At 37.1% G+C, this 21,694-nt stretch overlaps 1 protein-coding gene across 5 annotated transcripts in view; it reads right to left on the minus strand.

Moving 5' to 3' along the window:
* Positions 1–21,694, minus strand: part of MSRA (methionine sulfoxide reductase A) — a 509,773-nt gene that overhangs the window by 9,932 nt on the left and 478,147 nt on the right. The window lies entirely within an intron of this gene.

Below are 21,694 nucleotides of genomic sequence, written 5' to 3' on the forward strand. Positions count from 1 at the left end.
GGCATGCTCTGGACACAGGTGCATATCTGGCTACACGGGTTACTGGCAGGACCCGGCTTCAGGATTCTAGGCAGTGGGCAGGGTAAGCAGAATGAGGTGTGGAGAGAGAATTTGGAATTGTTCAGGAAAGCTTCCATCTCTATCTATCACAGCCTCTCCTCCCCACTCCCACCCCTGCTTACTCCCCATCACACTAGAGAACAAAATTTGGAATATTTCAATCTCCCTGAAAAGATGAAGATTCTCTGCTGGGATTTAAATGTGACACATTCTTTGCCTAGCTCGTTAAACCTGAGAGAGAATTCTAAAGAAACTCTGTGCATAAGGGAAGCAGAGACTTTTCGGTTCAGGACTGAGAATATCCTGGTAGATTTCAATCAGTATTAGTACTATGTCAGCTAGAAGAGTAAGTTGAAGGCAGCCTCCTCAAATGGAATATTATTATTAAACTAAATGTTTTATTTAGAAAATACTTATTTCTCTAAAAAAATGATTTAATTCCACAAAAAGTGGGAGAAAAAATCTTTTACGAATCAAGCAAAAAAAAAAAAAATGAATTCACAAGAGAATTAAGATGATTCAAATTTCCTTTTGGGTCTCAGAGCACACTTTTCAGCACCTGTGAAGTGTACACATGCAGGGAAAGGCAGCTGTTTCATCCTGTACCATATCATGTGGTTATTTGAATTGGGGTTGTGGGGAGTGAGGGGAAACAAGGAGACTGCAGATAGGCTCTCTCTCCTGGCAGCCTTCCCTGGAGTATGAATAGCAAAAAAACCAAAAACCAAAAACCAAAAAACAAAACAAAACAAAAAAAAAAAAAAACAAAAACAAAAAACAACAACAACAAAAAAAACCTGAATGCCTATACTGTCACATCCAAATGATTTGTACGGCTGCTCTGCAAGTCCTTGCAGCCAGGAACACACAGGGACTCAGCGCTGGCTCTAGCTGCTGTCACAGGGTCCAGTACACCCTCAGCACTGAGTGCCATTCCTCTTCCTAAATTCCACCTGGGATTTTACTCCTAAGCAGGCATACTTCTGCCCCAGCCTAACCCAGACTCCGTTCAGGATTAGCCTGGTCCCTGCCTCTCGCTAAGGAATGGGATTCCTGAGGCCGTTTGAGTTACGCTGGTGACTGATGTTCCTTATTGTTGGACAGCAGGATGGTAATGTCAAGGATGTCCTCTGTCATTGGAGCAAGGATATTAATAGTCCATGAATCCCAGGTGGAACCTCTAAGACAATTTGTTATCTTTCCAAGAAAATTAGACCTTTTAAAAAGTGAGGATTAGCAGTGAGGACCTAACCAAAGAAAGGCAAAAACAAATAAACAAGAAACCAAATCAATAGTCCTCACTAGTTCTGAGGAAGAAAACACGATCTTCTTTTGGTACTTCCTATTGCTATCCGTGGTGCCATGATTCTCCAAAGCATCCAGGTTCAAACCTCAGCATTAGTTTTGACCTTCTTTCTCATCCCAACACCTCTCTATCAGTGCTCAGTGACCCCCAAGTCTGTAATCTTATATTCACAAATTTCAGAGGCTTCTCTTCCCTCTAGGATAAAAAACAAACTCCTCTGTCATTTAAGGCCCTTCACAATCAGGCTCAAGCTGGTTTATCTTTCTAAGTATAGTCAATTAATCAAACATTCATTAAGGGCATAATAACACTAAGTAGCGGGATACAAAAAAAGACAGAAGCCAGCTCCTGCTCTTAAGGAGCTTACAATCTAATGGAAGAGGTAACAAGGAAACAAACATATACAAAGCAAGCTACATACAGGATAAAATAGGAGATAATTAACAGAGGGAAGGTCCTGGAATTAAGAGGGCTTTAGAAAAGGGTTCTTATAGAAGTGAGATTTTAGTTGGGACTTAAAGGTAGCCAGGGAAATCAGTGTACATTACTTAGTGCACATTATTGTTCTTCACACACACTATGCTCTCATCAAATTAACCTATTTGCCATTCCTTTCAAATGATCATCTATTGCCCATCTTTTTGCCTTTGTACAAGCTCTTTCCCATGCCCCAAGCTCCTCAATCTACCTTCTAAATTAAGTGCTTTACAAATCATAAAAAAAAGTCAGCTATTTACCCTTCATGTTATTCCTTCAATGTACTTTATGCTCCAGCCAATTGGACTTTTCCCAGTTGCACAAACATATCCTCTCCTTCCCCTTGATCTCCTTTGCCTTATGCTTAACATTTCTGATTATTAAAATACTCCCTATCCTTCATAGCCTAATCCAAATGTTACCTCTTCCATGAAACTTTCCTTGTTTGTCTCACTTAGATATGTGTTTTTCCCCCTCTCAGAACCCTTAGAGAATTTTGTTTGTACATTTTTATGTATTGTGTTTTATGTTGTTTCAGAGTTATTTGTGATCAGGTCTTATCCTCTCTGCTAGACTGTAAGCTGTCTGAGGGCAAAGTCTACATCTAGAGATGCAGTGTGGTAAACTATAAAAAAATCTGTCCCTGAAGATAGAAATCAAGGATTTGGGTTCTGTTGCTATGTTTAATTAGTTGAGTGATCTGGGGGGCAATTTATTTTTAATTGCTTCCAAGCCTCAATGTCCTAATCTGTATAAAAGAATTAATGTTTTCTTTCCCTAATTGAGAGGTTTTTTATGAGAAAAACATTTTGTGAAATTTATGTCTTTTATAAAGTGCATTAACATAATTTATTTTAAGCTTATTCCTTAAGAAGAATCTCTTGTGTACTTGAAAAAGCTTCCAGGATGAAGATGGATAAGAAAAGAAAAAAAAAAATCCGATAGGCTCTAAGCATCAAGAAACTTATTGGGGTCAGTTTCTTTATTATATCTAAATAATAGGAATCTAAGGTAAATTTTCAGGAACTACTAAAATGAAAATCTATTTTATTCATGTATTTATTTTGAGGGGAAAATAATGATATAGTAGGCATCTTTTGGGGGCTCCTATATTTTATCATATTTTAGGAAGTTGAGAACTATTCACAAAATCTTAAGGAATTCATATCATCTTAAATTGATCATAAAAGACTTTATCTAGGCAGTTTATTCATCCATTTAAACTCAGAAACCTGCCAAAATAATCTTCCTCATATTGTGGTCTTATCATGTTACTTCTCTGCTTGAGTTCACTAGTGACTTCTGATTACCAATTGGGGAAAAAAAAAAAAAAGATAGTCTTTTGATCTGGTATTTGGAGCTTTCCACAATCTGGTTCTAATCTCCTTCTTCAGTCTTATTTTATACTATCATCCTTAATGTATTCTGCAATGCAGACAAATAGAATTACTACCTTTTATCTGATGCTATTTTGCTTTTTCTTGTTTCCATATTCTTTTCAATTCTGCCAATGGTTATCATCATATTATCTTAAGGTCTTTTTATTTACCACCTCCATGAAGCTTTCTCTGATCACTCCAACTGAAAATGACTTCTCACAATTTCCTGGAGTATATTTGTCCCATCACCTTTTCCTCTATCTTATATGTATTTGTATATAATATATGCATGTCACATTACTCTTATTCAATCTACACATTCTTCAGATGATCTGGCTCAGCTGGAACTTTTTGCAGGTCTGTTTTCTTCTCTACTGCTGTTCATTGCTTTAAGGCAAATCGCTCATGATCTTCCTCTATAAGGTTTTGCACATGGGTTTGGTACTATAAACCAATGTTGCCTCTGGCTGCCAAGTCTCACTGTTTTGCAAGGAAGTAAAATACTTTCTGGTTGAAGGTAGTTCTGGCAATCGGGCGCCACTATGGATAGAGCCATAGGCTTGGAGTGGAGGAGCCCCAAGTTCAAATTTAGCTTCAAATATTAGCTAGCTATGTGACTCTGGGCTAGTTCCATAATATCTATCTCCCTCAGTTTTCAAAATTTAGGATTATTGGGCAAGTCAACTTAAACTCTCTGTACCTCAATTTCCTCATCTGCAAAATGTAAGATTAGATGGCCTTTATGGCCCCTTCTTCTAAATCTATGATGCTATAAACTTCTGGCAGAAAGGTGACATTCTAAATCTTTGCTTTTACCTACTCCCCACTTTTCATTTAATATGAAGGAAATATAACTGTACCCAATCTTCTCAATTTTCCCTTTTTAATCTCATGTTAACATCAACCTTTGCTCTAACTAGCCAACCAGCTCTGCACATTACAGGCAATTTATAAAGTATTTGTCGAATTTGAATTTTAACAAACATCTGCCTCAGACACTTCTGCATCTGCTAGCCTCTGAGGAAGCTGCAAAGAGCACTAATGTGGACCCTTCCCACAAAAAGCAGACAGTGTAATAGAGCAGGGAAGGCATGTACACAAGTAAGTACATGACAAACATCAGAAATGATTCTACAAGAAAAGCACCAAGTGTTATCAGATATGATGAAAAAGGACCATTATTATCTGAAAGAGCTGAAAAAGGCTTTTTAGAGAAAGCAGGAAGAAGTGGACATTCCAAAAATAAAGAAGGGAATTGCTCAAGGGGTGTGTCTGAAGTATGGAGGTCAACATTTTAGTTCCTATCACTGGGAGGATATGGGAGAATATGGACTCATTCCCCAAGTGCAGAGACTTTTGGGCCTCTCGGATTTCCTGGCACTCAGCAACCGTCCCTTCATTATTATCAACCTTTCTGCCATTTGTACAGAATATTTCCCTTTTGCCAGTTAGTTCTGCTCCCCATAGCTAATAACGTACTCATTTACCTTTATCTCTGGAAATTTTTCTGAAGTCATTTTTCCCCCCTAGCAAGAGACACCCTGTCAGTACCATCTTTTTTCCACAAGATGGCATACACTTCATTTTATTTTTCTTTTAAGACTCGATAACCAGAAATTAAAAGACACCATAATATACCAAAATGAGAACTAGGAGAACAATTGATGCAATGATAATAATATTACAGAGAAAAACAACTTTGAAATACTTGAGGATTCTCATCAAGGCAATGATAATGCAATTATCACAGAAATTTAGATGAAATATAATATTCACCTTCTGACAGAGAAGTGGTGAACTTAATATGAGAAAAAAGACACATTTTCCAGATATGCCCAGTATATGAAGGTGTTTTGCTGGCCACTGTTGCTAAGTATGAAAGGATTAATTTTTGGGGCTTTTTTTTTTCCTCCTCAGTAGTAAGACGGGGTTAAGAAGAAGGGACAAATTAATTTTTTAAATGCTTGTTAACTGACAAAATTTTGAATATATATGATATAGTTCATTCTAACAAACTTTTAACTTGCAAAGTGAGAGGGGCAGAGAGTCGAAAGGAACCTTACAGATTACTAGCTTAACTTCATTTTACAGGTAAAGAAACTAGTCTTAAAAAGTTAAAAAAGGTGCATATATTGCCTTAAGGTGTGTGGCAAAATTAAGTCTAAAATCCAAATCTTCCAACTTCCTGCCCTATTTTTTTTTATTTCTTCATGAACTGTCAGTATTTTATACTGATATCATGCCTATGTGGGAAAACAATTTAGATAAATTTTAATATAATTATTGTGCTGCTTCTATTTATAGGCTCATGTTCAAGTTATATAAAGTGAAGTTACAAATATTGCACAGTATAAAAATTTAGTAACAACTCAGGATACAATTCATCATAGAATTTAGAGATGGAAGATCCAATTCAATAGTCTTATTTTATAGATGAGGATAAATGAAGTGATTTATTGAAGATCACAAACCTTCTAAGTGGCAAGTTCTACATTCAAATCTTGATTCCAAATTCAAGGCTCCTTCTTTTCTACCACATAGGCTCTGGTCAGATTTTTCTGATCTCTTGCATGTTCTACTGGCCCCACTAATTGATTGCTGATCTATCTCAAAGATTATAGGACACTTCAACAGATGATATACTGAACAAAAGCCCTGAGTTGATGTTCATCCTTAAGCTTTCTGAGAACAGGGGTGGATTTTCATTTTTTTTATCAGTGCCTGGCACAAAGTAGGGCTTAGGAAATGCTGCTTGCTTCATTGCTGTCACTGTGTTTATATTGATAGATATCATGTTTTAGGGTTTGCAGACTGGTTTGTGAGAGCAAAGAGTTGTCAGATTTTTAAGCAATGAAGAAACAATGGAACCCCTGTTCTGTTTGCTATTGGCTAATCATGCATTCCCTGAGCCATCAATAAAGCAATACTAGCTATCTGTGTGGAGAAGTGAGCTCTTAGTCAGACTCCAGCCAAGGCCAGGAGAGCAGACAGATTTGTTGAGTTAGCTGAGGATTGAGTCAAATTCTTCATTCTTGCTTTTACTTGCTCTTTTAATAATAAAAAATAGCTACCTTTTATATCATGGCTCTAAGGCTTGAAAAGTCCTTTATATATGTTAACACATTCAATCCTCACAAGCCCCAAGTAAGGTAGGTGCTATTATTGCTTAGGATAACAAATAGTTAAGTATCTAAAGCAGGATTTGAATTCTTGTTCCTTCAACCAATGAAAACACTGGAAGATCCTAAAGTGAACAATCAGGAATGGAGGTAACAGAAAACTGATCATTGTCCAAGGACCTTAGGAAAAAAAGAAAAACTGGTGAAACACATTAGAGATGAAATCTTTAAAAAAAAAAAAAAAAAAAAAAAAAAAAAAAAAAAAAAAAAAAAAAAAAAAAAAAAAAAAAAGCGTGTGGGGGTATTGAGAAACTACCTTTGGTCCGATCCCTTGAGACCACAGGAACTGTGCTTCTCAAATAGCAGGTGGATATTCATCTTGAGAAGTAGATTAAAACAACCACAGCACCCCCTATCTCCGCTCTCCCACTTCTAGGCTTCCGCTGGTTGTAAAAAAGAACATCCCATCAATAAACCTCAATAGGATATGTAAGTTTTGTGTGGGAGCCATCTTTCATCTCCCTGGCCTGGCCACTGGCTTACCACAAAAATCACTCATTTAGAAAGCATTCACAGCTAAATGGTAAGGAAATGGAAAGAAGAGCTTGATTGATTTACTTTTTCATTCAAAGTTTACTAAACCAAAATAAAAACTAATTCACTTTTCTAACTTACCAAGATAATTCTATCTCTTACCTGGAATTCCTACCATCAGTATCATCCCTTTGGGTTGGACAAAAAAGATAAGGGAAATATTTTCTTTTTTAAAAAAAAAGTTTCAATAATATTTTATATTCTAAATACATGTCAAAATAATTTTCAGCATTCATTTTTGTAAGACTTTGCATTCCAGATTTTTCTCCCTCCTTTCTTAATCTCTCCCCTCCCTAAGACAGCAAGCAATCTGATAGAGATTAAATATTTGCAATATTCTTAAATATATTTTCTTATTTGTCATGTTACGCAAGAAAAATCAGACTAAACTGGAAAAAAACACAAGAAAAAATCCACAAACAACAACAACAACAACAACAAAAGGCAAAAATACTAAACTTGGATCAACATTCAGTCTCCATAATTCTCTCTGGATGCAGATGGCATTTTCCAACTTTAGTGTACTAGAATTGCCTTGAATCACTACATTGTTGAGAAGAGCCAAGCCCATCACAGTTGATCATCACATAATCTTTTTATCACTCCGTACAATGATCTTCTGGTTCTGCTCATTTCACTCAGCATCGGTTCATGTCAGTTTCTCCAAATCTCTCTGAAATCATCCTTCTGGTCATTTCTTACAGAACAATAGTAGTCCATAACATTCATATACCATAACTTATTCAGTCATTTAAGTAAGCATTTTCAAAAAATCCTTATGAAAATGCTATTTATTATTAGAAGGGGGAAGAGAAAAGGATTACCTGGTTGGATTTGGGCAACTTCTTGTTTAGTAACAGGCCATTCAGGTTGGCATGCAATACGATGGGTGGCAAGATATGGTGGAAAGAGTACTGAACCTGGCACAGGTGCTCAATCACTGCTTACTGAATACCTTTCAGTAGAAATGAAACCTTAGATTACAACTGCAATGACAACTATGGTGCTCAGGGTTCTGCATAACTTTTGAAAGAGAAAAAAATCACAACTGTATTATTAGCATAATTTTTCTGACATCAGCCTCTGCTTCTCAAGATCCTTAGCTTCCTCTTAGGCTCTACTCAGGTACTTCCAGTTTCTCTCTCCCCCAATCCCATTGCTGCTTGCTCCCTATTAAAACTAGATTTTATTTTCTGTTTAAATGCAGCATGTTCCCTAGTAGTATGTAAGCTTTTGGATAGGGAGAGGTTGTTTAATTTTTATCTTAGTACCCCGAGTACTTGGCATGGTACCTAGTACACAATAAATTTTTAATAAATATATACTGAATTGAACAAGACTGCCATCCCCTCGAGTTCAAATCTTGTCTCAGATACTTCTAGATGTGTGGCCCTAAGCAAAGTCTCTTAGGCTCTCTCAGCCTCAGTTTCCTCATCTGTAAAACGGAGATATCTTGGAACAGCAAGGTGGTGCAGTGGATAGAGCAGTAGCCCTGAAGCAGGAGGACATGAGTTCAAATCTGGCCTCAGATACTTAACACTTCCTAGCTATGTGACCTTGGGCAAGTCACTTAACCCCAACTGCCTCAGCAAAAAAAAGGGGGGGAATACCTTGTAGAGCTAATGTGAGGAATAAATGAGATTATATTTGTAAGGGACTTTACAAACTTTAAGGCACTACGTATTAGTTGTTGTTATCTCTGGGACTCATAATGCTTAGTACCACTGTTCGTCCTCTAGGCTGATCCCCTTGGACTCCCCCATCCCCAATTCAACCCTATATATCCTTTGATAAACTTCCAATCAGATTCTTTTTTTTTCTGGATCTCACTTGTATATCTGACATAACAGAGATATCTTGGGATCAAGAAACAAGAGCAATTCTCTGGATCTTGCCACTGACTTCTCCGCCTCTTCCTCTGGTGTATATGTGCATTTGATGGCTCATTCTCAGGGCTATTACTTCTTTGTCTAGAAAGTAGGAGGTAAGATTGTTGTGGTTTATTTTTTTTTGTTTGTTTGTTTTGACTCCTGAAGACAGACAGCAAGCCATTCTCTAACAAAAAGATCAGGGTCTGCTATCATCCTTGATCTAATGCAGTATCCTAATTCAGTGGTTGTTTTCTTGGGCAAGTTTTGGGTTAGCTAGATTTTTACTGAACAAGCATCCTCAAAAAAAAAAAAAGAAAAAAGATGGAAGTTATTTTTATAGCTTTTAAATAAAGCCACTACAAAAGAAAATGCTATTGATTTGGTGCTGAATGGGGCTCCTTGATTCCTGTGCTCAGCATATATGGAACATGACGCCTATGTCCAATAATGTTAACTCTCCATCATAATATGATTTAAATCTGCCCCTGGTGTTTCGGCCATGAAGTGGAACTCTAGTACTTATTATTTTTCTTCTGAAAGACTCCAAACCAACGCAAATCCAAGGCCCCGCTGGAGTAAATAGAATTTGCTTTTTGATTCAATCAATTACAGTTAGTCAGAGGAAGAAAAAAGGTCATTCAGACAACAACATGATATTTACAGGGGACTCTAAACTCAGAAGCATTATCCATTTACAAGGTTCAATCAGAATTATATGGCCCCTTGACAACCTGGATAGGCTGATCTCTGAAACAAATGGAGAGGATAGGAAAAGAAGCGAAACTACCGAGTCTAATATGACACTTTGATATTTTTCCCCCTTTTCTTTTTTTTCCCCTGAGGCAACTAGGTTAAGTGATTTGTCCACAGTCACACAGCCAGGAAACATTAAGTATCTGAGGCTGGATTTGAATTTAGGTCCTCCTGACTTCAGGGCTGGTGCCATCCAACTGCCCCAACATGACACTTTTAACAACTTGTTTATGTGAATAAATAACCCCTGTAAATTCTAATTGGGAACCTCGAATCAGATACTTTAGCCTTATACTTTAAGTTTCCATATTTTTTTCTGAAGGTTCCTATTCAGTAATTTGCTTGCGACTGGATAAGCATTCTCCCTCCTGGAACCAGTTTCCTCATCTGTAAAGCACAGAACTGGACTACATGAACTCCAAGGCCGCCGGCCATATTCTTTGGCTATACTTTCTATGATCTCTAAGGTAAATCTCATATTGCCTCCAATCCCACCCAACAAGCATTTATTAAAGACTGTGCTAAGCGCTGTGGAGACAAAGAGAAGAATGTCGGCTTCTCCTCCGTTACCTTTTCCTCATTTTATCCTGGTTCTCTTATGTGGTTTGCAGCTCAAGATTACATAGTTACAGGCTCATTTTCTTTTTTTTTTTGATTAAAGAATTAGTAGCACCTAGCTTCCATTGGAAAAGGATGGAGATAATGGTGGAGCTGTAGTTAGGGAAAGGGTCTGCTTCAGGGTCCTAAGAAATAAGTCTTCCCACAAAAATGTTTCCCCGGTCTCTTCCGACACACGCTTCAAGAGCATAGCAGAGGAAAGCTGAATGATGCCGGACAAGAGTCGCCACAGAGGTGGATAGGCACAGGCCAGTCGGGGTCTGCCCCGCATGGAGAGCATGCACAAATGTTGACCCAGAATCTTCAGGTGGGAGTGATCATGCAGCAGGGAGAAAGGCAGCAGGCAGATGAGGAAGCGGGGCAGCCGTGGAACTCCAAGGACCACGGAGTCACAGTGGCTGGCTGCTAGATAGGCCGTGTAGAGCAAGAGGCCTCCAGCACAGGGCTGAACAGATGAGGCAGTGTTAACTGTGGCCTTTGTTGTCCAAAGGGATAGATGACTTTTGCCATGCACGGAAATGGATTTTAGCAGTAAGATATTTAGAGTGTTGCCTGGCCTAGTGAGAAGGATGTTTTTCTTCTCTGTGTAGCCAGAAGCAATACATTGCAGGAGGAGAGGGAATATGTGTTGTCAATGTAGGGCTGACTGACCATAATTAGTGAAGGGGCCAATGAAGTGAGAGCTGAACACACTACCAAAAAAAGTGACTCTAGAGGCAGAGTTTGCCTGGAAATGGCAGCCATTGGGTCAGGAGAGAATCCGAGTATCTAAGGCTGAAGGATCAGCACCAAAGGTGGGAGGGAAGAGAGAATCTATCAGTGGAAGCAGAGCCCCTCAAGCTTGTTCACTAATTGGCTGGAACCTTACAAGAAAAAGAAACACTTTCCTAATGATGGTTTTTTCTAACTTAGTTCTGTTGTGAATAAACCTGTTCTTTGTTAAATTATTCTGTAAGCATCAAAGTTCACATGGACAACATAATGGGAGCAGAGGAGCAGAAAGTAGAGTTCTTAATCGTAATTTCTGATTCTTTCCTAAAGGAATACTGGGTGGGCCCAAAGAGCATTACTACAGAAAGCCCTCTGAAGACTGAACTCGGTTTGTGGAGGCTCAGAGTCAATCCCGAGGTACAGGAGACATTACTTTGGTTGGTATTGAATGATATGTTGGTGTGCCATGAAAGAGAGGGATGACATCAATGATGTCAGGCAACAAACCAATGAGAATGAGTAACAGGCACAAAAGGAATCTTCAGGGAGAAAGAGAAAAGAGCAAGTACATTTCAGTCTCATTATAACCTTAGCCATAGGCCTCATGACAGTGGTGACAATCGGTCTCCTTTACTTTTATGACTTCATTTGTCAGGAGATTCTCACCTCTCAGAAGAAATGAATCTGTACTCTAGCTTTGCTGACACTAGGTGGTGATTGTACCTCAATTTTAATCATGTGGTTCAGAGAGCTGATACCACTGGTGTGGCTTAAATGAAAAAAAAAAAACATCAGATCAATACATTTTTCATTCTTTATTTATTTTCCCCCCTGAGGCAACTGGAGGTTAAATGACTTGCCCAGAGTCACACAGCCAGGAAGTATTAAGTGTCTGAGGCCAGATTTGAACTCAGGTCCTCCTGACTTCAGAGCTGGTGCTCCATCCACTGCACCACTTAGCTTCCCTCCCATTCTTTATTTTTTTAACCATAATACAACTCTTTATTAAAATATATAAATTCAAATATGACAAAATACTATACTACATTTAAAGGTATATCTTTTTTATACAACTTAGGACTTTTGAATTTGACTTTTTTCTTTTTCATGGAAGGAGATATGAATCGTGTTTTCATTCTAAGATAGGTAACCTTCCTGTTAGGGAAGGTTATATTTCCAACTAGAAATTTTTCTTAGGAGGCCCAGAGGGCCTGTGTAAATCAGTACACAGCCCCCACCTTCCTCCTATTGTCCATTTTAGCCCCTAGGGACTCTGATAGCAAGGCCCAGGTGGCTACCCAGACACTAGAAACCAGCTTCCAACAGTTCCCAGGGTCTTCTTCAGACAGGCCTATTTAAGACTGGCAATTCTTGCCACCTGACTGGGCTTCTGTATTATCATGACTGTGATGAATCTGATCTCCCAGAACATAATAGCATCATCTGGGCCAAGGCAGAGTCTTTAACTTGTCTACCTCCAAAAGGACTTTAATTACTATTACTCTGCTTGGACTCATTACTCAATTTTTAGCATATTCTTACCTACTTTTCTCTCTCTTTTCAAAAGATATCGAAACATTGACTACCAATGTACAAACTTTCATCCCTATCCCCAAGTGCCTACTTCCATACAACTATTAGCTCCACCAAAGACACCACTGTTTTGGTCTATATCTGTCTGACCCCTTCTATTGCACCCTCTGGAATGCATGCTCCATAATTAACAAACTGCCTTTCATTCTACATCTCTTCCTTTCTTACTCTTTCCATCTTCTGATACCCACTGTAACCAGGCTGGTAAAATGGCTTCCTCTGATATCTGTTCTGCCCAAATTCTAAAAGTTAGCTTTTCTCACTGACCAGTAACTTTCCATATCTAGGAACAATACAGTCAGTCGTAATCAACATAATTTTGCATTCTAAGTAGTGACTCTTTTCTCTCTTTCTTATCCTTGGGGCATTCCTCCACATTATGGTTGAGTGTTGGATCCAATCAATGAGAAAATAATTGCCATATAGGCTTCTATAAAGTTCATTCACTTTCTTCTTTCATATTTTTCATATTTTTTTCTGAAGGTTTCTGTTCCTATCAGTAATTTGCTTGCAACTGGATAAGCATTCTCCCTCCTGGAACCAATTTCCTCATCTGTATAGCTCATATGTATCTGAGGCAGGATTTGAATTCAAGACTGGATTTTTTAGAAATGGTACAATTCCTGCTCTTAAGAGGCTTATATCCTATTGGGTGAGTATAACACATACAGGTACACTCACACATATACTCATATCATTAAATAAATCCAAGGCAGGAATCATGAGGGCAACAAAAAATTTGAACAAAATGTTTTAGGGTTACTTGAGTAAGAATATAATATTTTGTCAATCCTTGCAAAGAGATCAGTTGACTTAATTGGGTGTGCCAGTGAGACTCCCATGTGCTTTCTAAAAAGGTTAGAATCATCTACATTCATCAGTCTACTTCCTGACTTAGAGAAAACCAATACTTGGAAATGGATGTACTATGCTAAGGGAAATTAGAACCTAGAAACCTAATGAGCAAAATGTGGTCCCTTACTCAGCATATTCCCTTCTTGCTCTTCACTAGGTGGTTAATGGCTACAACTTCTATAGTCTGAAGGAGAAATTATGCTCCCTATAAAAGGAGCAGGCTTGTACATACTAACTATGCAAGCCACTTTTAATTTCTCTGATCAGGGCTGAAGATTCTGGAAATATGTCCTTTAAAAAGTATTTTATTCAGTAATAGTGGAAGTAAAAGAAGATGGAAAGGGAAAAACAAAGAAAGCTTGACCTGGGAAGATTGTATCCTTTGGGACCATAAGAATGAAAAGAAGGTAATAACTTCAAGGCATAACTACAAAAATGAACAGTTGATTTCTTTCTTTATTTAATGTACGTGTTTAATATTTTTACATATGCTATTACTATTTGTGCTTGTTCATGATATAATTCCAGTACACATCTGAACAGTTGATTTCTTTCTTTATTTAATGTACGTGTTTAATATTTTTACATATGCTATTACTATTTGTGCTTGTTCATGATATAATTCCAGTACACATCTGATATATAAGGAAAAAAATTCAAATCATTACAAGTCAACATTGTGCTGGCTTTGGGAAGAACAAGTTATATCAAAGTAATTATTGTTGACAGGGCAACCAGACAGAATATTCCATATTCCATTTCTGTAACTTCTCCTAAGATTGGAATGCACTTTCTCCTGACCTCTGCCTCATGGAATCCATAGATTCCTTCCAGTTCAAGGGTAACTTTCTATAGGAAGACTAGATTTATCTCTTTCTCTGACTCTTTTTCCCCCCAAGAAAATTACATTGTAATTTTTTAAAAATATATTTTACATTAAAATGTCTTTTGTTTTGCTACACTAGAAAATAAAATTCTAAAATAGAAACTCTGCATTAAATTCACATAAGTGAATTAATCATATACTGTCCAATCTTGGATTGATTGTTAGTTGTGTTCTCAGGCAGCAAAATGCCAGCCAAAATTTCCCAATTAGTCCTATGGGTAACAAAATATAGGCTAGATAATGTTATGGTTAGGTTGATTCATAGTGGTTAAACTTGAATATGTCAATCTAAATCCTTGAGAATGACTATTAGCCCTTTGGGTATATATGTGCAGCAATTTTATTCCAAATAAGTAAATGCATTAGTACCAGTGAGTTGATTCATCTCATTAGAACACCCACAATAATTAAGTTTCAAAAATAATAAAGGATTGTTTTTGATGGACTATACAGTGAAATTAAATAACATTAGGTTCTCTATTTTTAAAAAAATTATTTCTTCATACTGAATAACTCACTTAGCAAAAGAGAAATTAACTTATTGATGCCAGCTTCTCCACCAATCATTCTATGATATGATCTTCACAAAATTATATTCTAATAATATTTTACCCCCAAATGATTCTTATCTCTTAAAAGTTTGCTAACCTTTGATCTAGAAAGTAATCTCCTGTGGAAAAACACAAGATTTAGTTGTTGGTCCTGTGTTGTTCAATATTATCACTAAATTAGAAGATAAAGAAGGCATACTTATTAAACCTGAGGATTATACAAAACTGTGACAGACAACTTAATTCTACCAGTTGAACAAAAAGAAGACTTAGAGCCATTTAAATAAGTTGGGATACTGGGCACAGATCAACAAGAAGGAATTTTAAAATGATATATAGAAAATTCAGTTCCTTAGGCAGTTAGATGGTATAGTGGAAAGAGTGTTATACTTGGAATTAGAAAATCTTGAATTCAAATCCTGCCTCAGATACATATGAGCTATGCAATCCTTGGCTAAACACTTAACTCAGTTTCCTTATTTATAAAATGGGTATAGTAAAAAAAGTGCCTGACTATTTGGGTTGTTGTGGGTCTCAAATAAATAATATATCTAAATATTTATAAATTTTACAATACATAATACAATAATAATGACACTATTTATGCAGCACTTTGCAAACTTAAAAATGCTTTACAAATGCTAGCTATTATTATCCATGTTCAAAAGATCAATTGCACAAGTCTAGGATAAGGAAGATCTGTCATAGAGAGGAAAAGATCTGTGGATTTCAGCTGAACACAATTAAATAGGAGCCAAAAATGTATCAAGACTGCTAAAAAAAAGGAAGATAGCATAGTTACATTTCATTAATAGCAGCATGGTGACTAGATCACAGACCATAATAGTCCTCATGTACTCTGAAGTATTATATTCAATTCTGAGTGCCACATTTGAATAATTTAGTCTTTCCAAAGGAGAATGGTAAAGAATCTATGTGGTTTTGAAACTATATGATTAATGAAACTAAGAGAAACAATGAAAGAATTGAGAAATTTTAACCTGAAGAATTTATTGTTGTTCAATTATTTCAATATGTGTCTGACTCTTCCCCATTTGGGGGTTTTCTTAGCAAAGATACAGGAGTGGGTTGCCATTTCCTTTTCCATCTTATTTTACATTTGAGAAAACTGAGGCAAACAGAACTAAATGACTTGTCCAAGATTACACAGCCAATAAGTACCTGAGGTAGGATTTGAACTCTGGTCTTCCTGACTCCATACTCTGGGGTATATCCACTTGTACTACCTCGTTATCCTATATAATGCTCATCTTACATCAAAAAAAAAAAAAATCTTTTTCTTTATACACTTTTCCCAGGAAGATGGTACCTGTGATTGACGGGCCAAAGTCTAATTCCTCCTTTTTGTCTCAGACCTCCAGGAAGGCAGCTATCATACCTATTCCTCTTCCCTCCCCTTTCCCCTTCTCTAAGCCTTCACTTTTCCAGGATAAACATCCTCAATTCCTTTAAAGAATCTCTATATAGCATGACAATAACAACCAATATTTAAATAGGGCTTTAACATTTGCTAAATATTTTACATATATGATCATATTTAAGCCTATGAGAGGTAGGTATTCTATGTGGTATTATCCCACTTTATAGATGAGGAAACCAAGATTGAGAAAGGTTACATGACTTATTTGTCCATGGTCACACAATTAATGAGTATCACATACAGGAGGATTTAAATTGTTCTTTTACATTTGACACTGTCAGTTAAATGGTCTATGCCTTTTCTCATCAAAAAATTATTTGATCTGAGGAGCTATATATCAATCTGTCATCTACTTTCCTTGGCACTGCATTTGGTTTAAAATTTACTAGAGGTAACAGATGCTCTCTCATATTCTGTGACATGTCTTGGTATTACTGAACAAACATCAGCTAGGTCTGTATCTAAAGGAGTGTCACAATCTGAACTAAAAATACACCATTGCTAATAGACTTTCAAAATTAACTTGTCTATACTATCAATTATATGGGTGGAATCCCATTACAGTGAACGCCATTTCAAAGATGTGTTTTGCATCACAGAGTGATTTCTCACGTCCTGGCCAATAATCCAGAGTAAGAGCTATTGATATGGTTATAACAAATCATCTACAATGTAGAAGCCCAGACTATAAATAAATAAATGCTTTCCCTGGTCCTTATCACAGTCAGTTTCTATAACAAAAGTACCTGAATGGTACTTTAAGGGCTGGGGAGAGAGGAGAACTATTTTTCTATTAAAAGCCATTGACTCATGAAATAGGCAGGGAAAGGGACACATGGAAATAAAGAACAATTTCCTTTTCCCTTAAAAAAAAGATAGGAAATAATCAGTACATAATTTTAAAGTTAAATCAACAAAGATTTATCAAGCACCAGTTAATACTTAGCACATATAGCACTTGTTATTATGTTAAGCACTTTGCTAAGGACTTTATTATTACAATAAAAAAAAAAAGATAGGAAATAATCAGAATACGAAAATCAACAAAGATGTATCAAGCACCAGTTAATAGTTAACATAGCACTTGTTATGTTACACATTTTGCTAAACACTTTACTATTATTATCTCATTTGACTCTCATATCTTTAGGAGACTAGTGCTATTAGGCCCATTTTACAGATGAGAAAAAGGACGATAAGTAACTTGCCTGGGATCACAGAGCTAGTAAGTGTCCAAGGCTGGAACTGAATTCAGATTTTCCTGATCCCAGGCCCAGCACTCTAACCAGACCACCTCATAATGTATACTTAATAGTATCCTCTCTGCACTGTTTTAACTCTGGATAGAAAGAAAATGGAAAACAAAATACAATAATAAAACAAAGTACTTGCTCTCCAGGAGTTCTTAGTCTAATGAAGAAGATAATATATTAAATAGGGAAAAAAAGTATGTAGTAAAAATTGGACATAATCAATAGAGGGAAGGAATGAAAGCAGGTTCAGAAAAGGCTTCTTGTAGAAGGTGGGATTTTAGCTGTGATGGGAAGTAAGTCAGGGAGGTCAGGAGACAGAGATGAAGAAGAAGGGGACTGTAGGCATAGGGGGCAATCAGTAAAAGTACCTGGAGTTGGGAGATGGTGTACCCTGTGCAACAAACAAAAAGGAGGCTATTATCCCTGGACTGTAGAGTTCATTATGGGATGGGGAATTTAGGTATAAGAAGAGGGAAAAGTAGGAGGGGAGGCCAAGTTTGATGTTGGAGGATTTTACATTTTGTCCTGTAAGTGATGAGGAGCCACTGGAGTTTATTGAATAGTAAGGTTAGAGAGGGATAGCCTAGTCATATCTATGCTTTGAGAATGTCACTGATGAGTGGAGCATGGATTGGAGTGGAGAGACACCTGATGCAGGGAAGCTAATCAGTAGGCTATTGTAATGGTCCAGGCACAAGGTGATGAAGGTTTGTACTAAAGTGGCGGCCATGTCAGGGGAGAGAAGGGGGCACGTAGGAGAGACCCAAAGGCAGACTCAATAGGACTTGGCAACAGATTACATATAAGGGGTGAGAGGGAGAGTGAAGAGTATAGTGTTTAGGAGGATAGTAAAAGGGAAGTTAGGAGAAAGGAGACTAGGGGAGGAAGAGAGGAATTCCATTTTAGATGTGGCTTAAGTTGTCTGAGGGATATCTAAGTTTGAGGTGTCCAATGGTCAATTGGAAATGAAAGACTGGAAGTTAGAAGAGAGGTTAGGGATGGATAAATACTCTGGCAATCATTATATCTACTGGCACTGATAAGACCATCAAGTAAGATACCAATGAGAAAAAAGAAGATAGGGCCCAAGACAGAGCTTGGGGGAGGGGGGAACCCAGAGTTTGCTGGGTGAAGGTCCAGCAAAGGAGTGGTCAAAAAGGAAGGAGGAAAACCAAGAGCAAGAAGCATGACAAAAACCTAGAGAGAAGGGAGTATTGAGAACAAGAAGGTTATCTGTGGCAAAGGCCAAGAGGGATGAAGACTGAGAAATGGTCATTAGACTTGGCAATTAAGAGATCATTGGTAACTTAGGAGAGAGAAGTTTCAGTTGAATGAGGTTAGAATCCAGATTGCACAGAGTTAAGAAGAAACTGAGAGAAAATAAAGTAGAGGCACCAATCGTAGCTGAGGAAACAAAATGATATCACTAATTATTTAAGGTCTACTCAAGGAGTCTAGCCACAAAGGGGAGATGTGCTAAGAAATGATAGCAAAGCGGGAGAGAGAGATTAAGTGATGGTTTTTTTTGAGGATACAGAGAGATATGGAATCATTTATAGGCGGTAGAGAAGTAAAACGAATAGAAAGAGAGATTGTAGATGTGAGAGCAGAAATGATAGAGGATGAAATCTGTTGGAAGAGACAAGATGGGGCAGGATCACTAGTGTACACAGATGTCTTTAGCTCTGGCAAAGAGAAAGGACACCTCTTCAAGTGAGACAAGGGTGAAAGAGGAGATTATGGTAGGAAGATATCTGAATGATGTGAGATGAGGAGGGGATAAGAGGGTGAATGGCCTCAATTTTTTTTCGGTGAAATATAAGGTAAAGTTCTCAGCTGAGAGAATGTGCATATGTGTGTAGGGAGCCATGGGAGGTCAAGGAAGAGAAGCACATTTTGTTCAAAAAGTAGAACAAACAAAATACTTACTTCAGTTTTACTTGATAGCTAGTTGAGGGTAAAGGGATTATAATTTAGAAGGAAGAGGGTTGTTCAGAAGAAATTTGATGATTCCATTCAATTAGACAGATATTTATTTAGCAACTTCAAGCACAAATCACTAGGGAAAAAAAGGAAAGAGAGAGAAACAAAGGTTTCTCTGGGAAAGAGACACACTTAGGAAGACAAAGAGAGACCCAAATACAGAAGGAGAAAGAAAAAGATTGAGAAAAAGGTTCAGAGGTCTCAAGATTAGTTTTAGAAGGTAAAAACCAATTATCACTTCCTACTGAAATTCTGATTAGTTGATTAATCACTGTTCAGAGTTCTTTACTTGCTCTGATTCTTCTGCCTCTTCATTCCAAAAGAAAACTGCATTTGAGAAGATGAATTGAATTTCAACAGTAAAAATATGGGGAGGTACTTCAAGTATAGGGAACAGTATGAGTAAAGGAATGGAGGAAGTAAAGTGTATAAGATGCATAAGGAAAGTAGGCTAGACAGAATCACAGGATTTTAGAACTATAAAAAGGTAGGAGGGAGACATTCAAAGATTATCTAGTTTAATCTGTCTCTGAGCAGAATTCTCTTCTGTAATGTCCCTTCAAAAATTCAATCAAAACACACTGAGAATTTTAGGTTCTTCAGCTAACATTAGTAGCTGCTCATCATCTCCTTACCATCATATCCTGAAGCCTGTTGGTAGAGGAGCCTCAAATGTAAGGTTAAAGCATTTGGAATTTATTCAATGGACAATGGGCAACCATTGAAGGGCAATGAAAAGGCCAATCATATGATAAGAACTGTATATAAAGAAGATTAATTTATCAATGATATGAATAATGGATTGGGTGGAGGTAGTTAGGGACATTGAAAGTAGGAAGATTAGTTAAGTCTATTACCATAGGCCAGGTAAAAGTAAATGAGTTCTTCCATACTGATAAAGTGAATACCATGGATCAATTATTCTAAGCTTGCTGTTTTCTGCTTCATTTGATCTTTTGCTGAGGCTTTCTTGTTGCAAAAAGGAAGCTTAGCTAAGTTGTCTACTGCTTTTCATTAGATGACATTCAGCTCTCCAGAAAGGGAGATTTTCTTTTCAAACTCTTGGGTTGTGATGCTGGTGGCATTTCTTATTTGAAATGAATTTCTGCAATCTGTGTCCTTACCATTTGATACATAAAAGAGCCTGCTTCTCTGAGAAAGCTAAAGGATGCCTGGTTTTCACCTTTCAGATTAAATGCAAATTTCATTAAAAGGAAAATTCTTCATTTAAAAATGCTGAACACCATAGTATCTAAACAAAGATTGCATCTGTTTAAAGATAGACACCAGAACTAGCCCAGTAGGCCCCTCAGATTCTTCATTTATATCTAAAGCTCATGAATACAGACAAACTAAACAGAACCACTCAGCCCACAATAGGGAATAAATGATTTTTTTTTTTTTTTGATCCAAGGAATGACAGGATCAAATGCATGAATAAAGAAGCTTATTCTGGTCATAGAATGGTGTCAATGTAGAGAAAGAATGGAATGGGAAAGACAATAGAGGGGGAAAGGAAATCGTCATAGTCCAGATGGAGGTAAAATAATCCTAAAGCACAGATTTGACTGTCAAAATCTCTTAACAGATTGATTCATGACAATTCAGTGGTTGACCATTGTTTCTGAGATAAAATACTAACTCCTCTGGCATTTGGAGACTTTTATGGTCTCATTGTAGCCTATCTTTCCGGACTTATTTCACATTCACCTCACTTCATGTACTCTCCTAAACATACTTATTGTTCCCCGAATTCACCATTCTATCTCCTGCTTTTGAACAAGCAAACCTGGTTACAAGCATCCCTTCTCTTTTGCCTCTTCCAAACCTTATCTGCTTTCCAGGCTTAATTCCCGTCACCTACTGTGGAAAATCTTTCTTCATCTCTCTAGTTTTTAGTGTACTTTCACTTCTCAACAAAATTATGTATATACTTACGTTTTTAAGGATTATACTATATCTCTGCCCCAATAGATTATAAGCTCCTTTAGAGAAGGGACTGTTTTTGCTTTTGTTTCATCTTTGTATTTTCAGTAAGCCAGTGCTTTGTGTATAGTAGTTGCCTAGAAAATACTAGCCAATACCCTTTGATCCAGGAGTGCCACTACTGGGTCTGTACCCCAAAGAAATTTTAAAAGAGGGAAAAGGTTTCACAAATACAAAAATGTTTGTAGCAATTCTTTCTGTGGTGTCAAATTGGAAAATGAATATATGCCCATCAATTGCGAAAGAGTATTGGGATAT

The sequence above is a fragment of the Sarcophilus harrisii genome, chromosome 2, assembly GCF_902635505.1.
Source record: "Sarcophilus harrisii chromosome 2, mSarHar1.11, whole genome shotgun sequence".
NCBI lineage: Eukaryota > Metazoa > Chordata > Mammalia > Dasyuromorphia > Dasyuridae > Sarcophilus > Sarcophilus harrisii.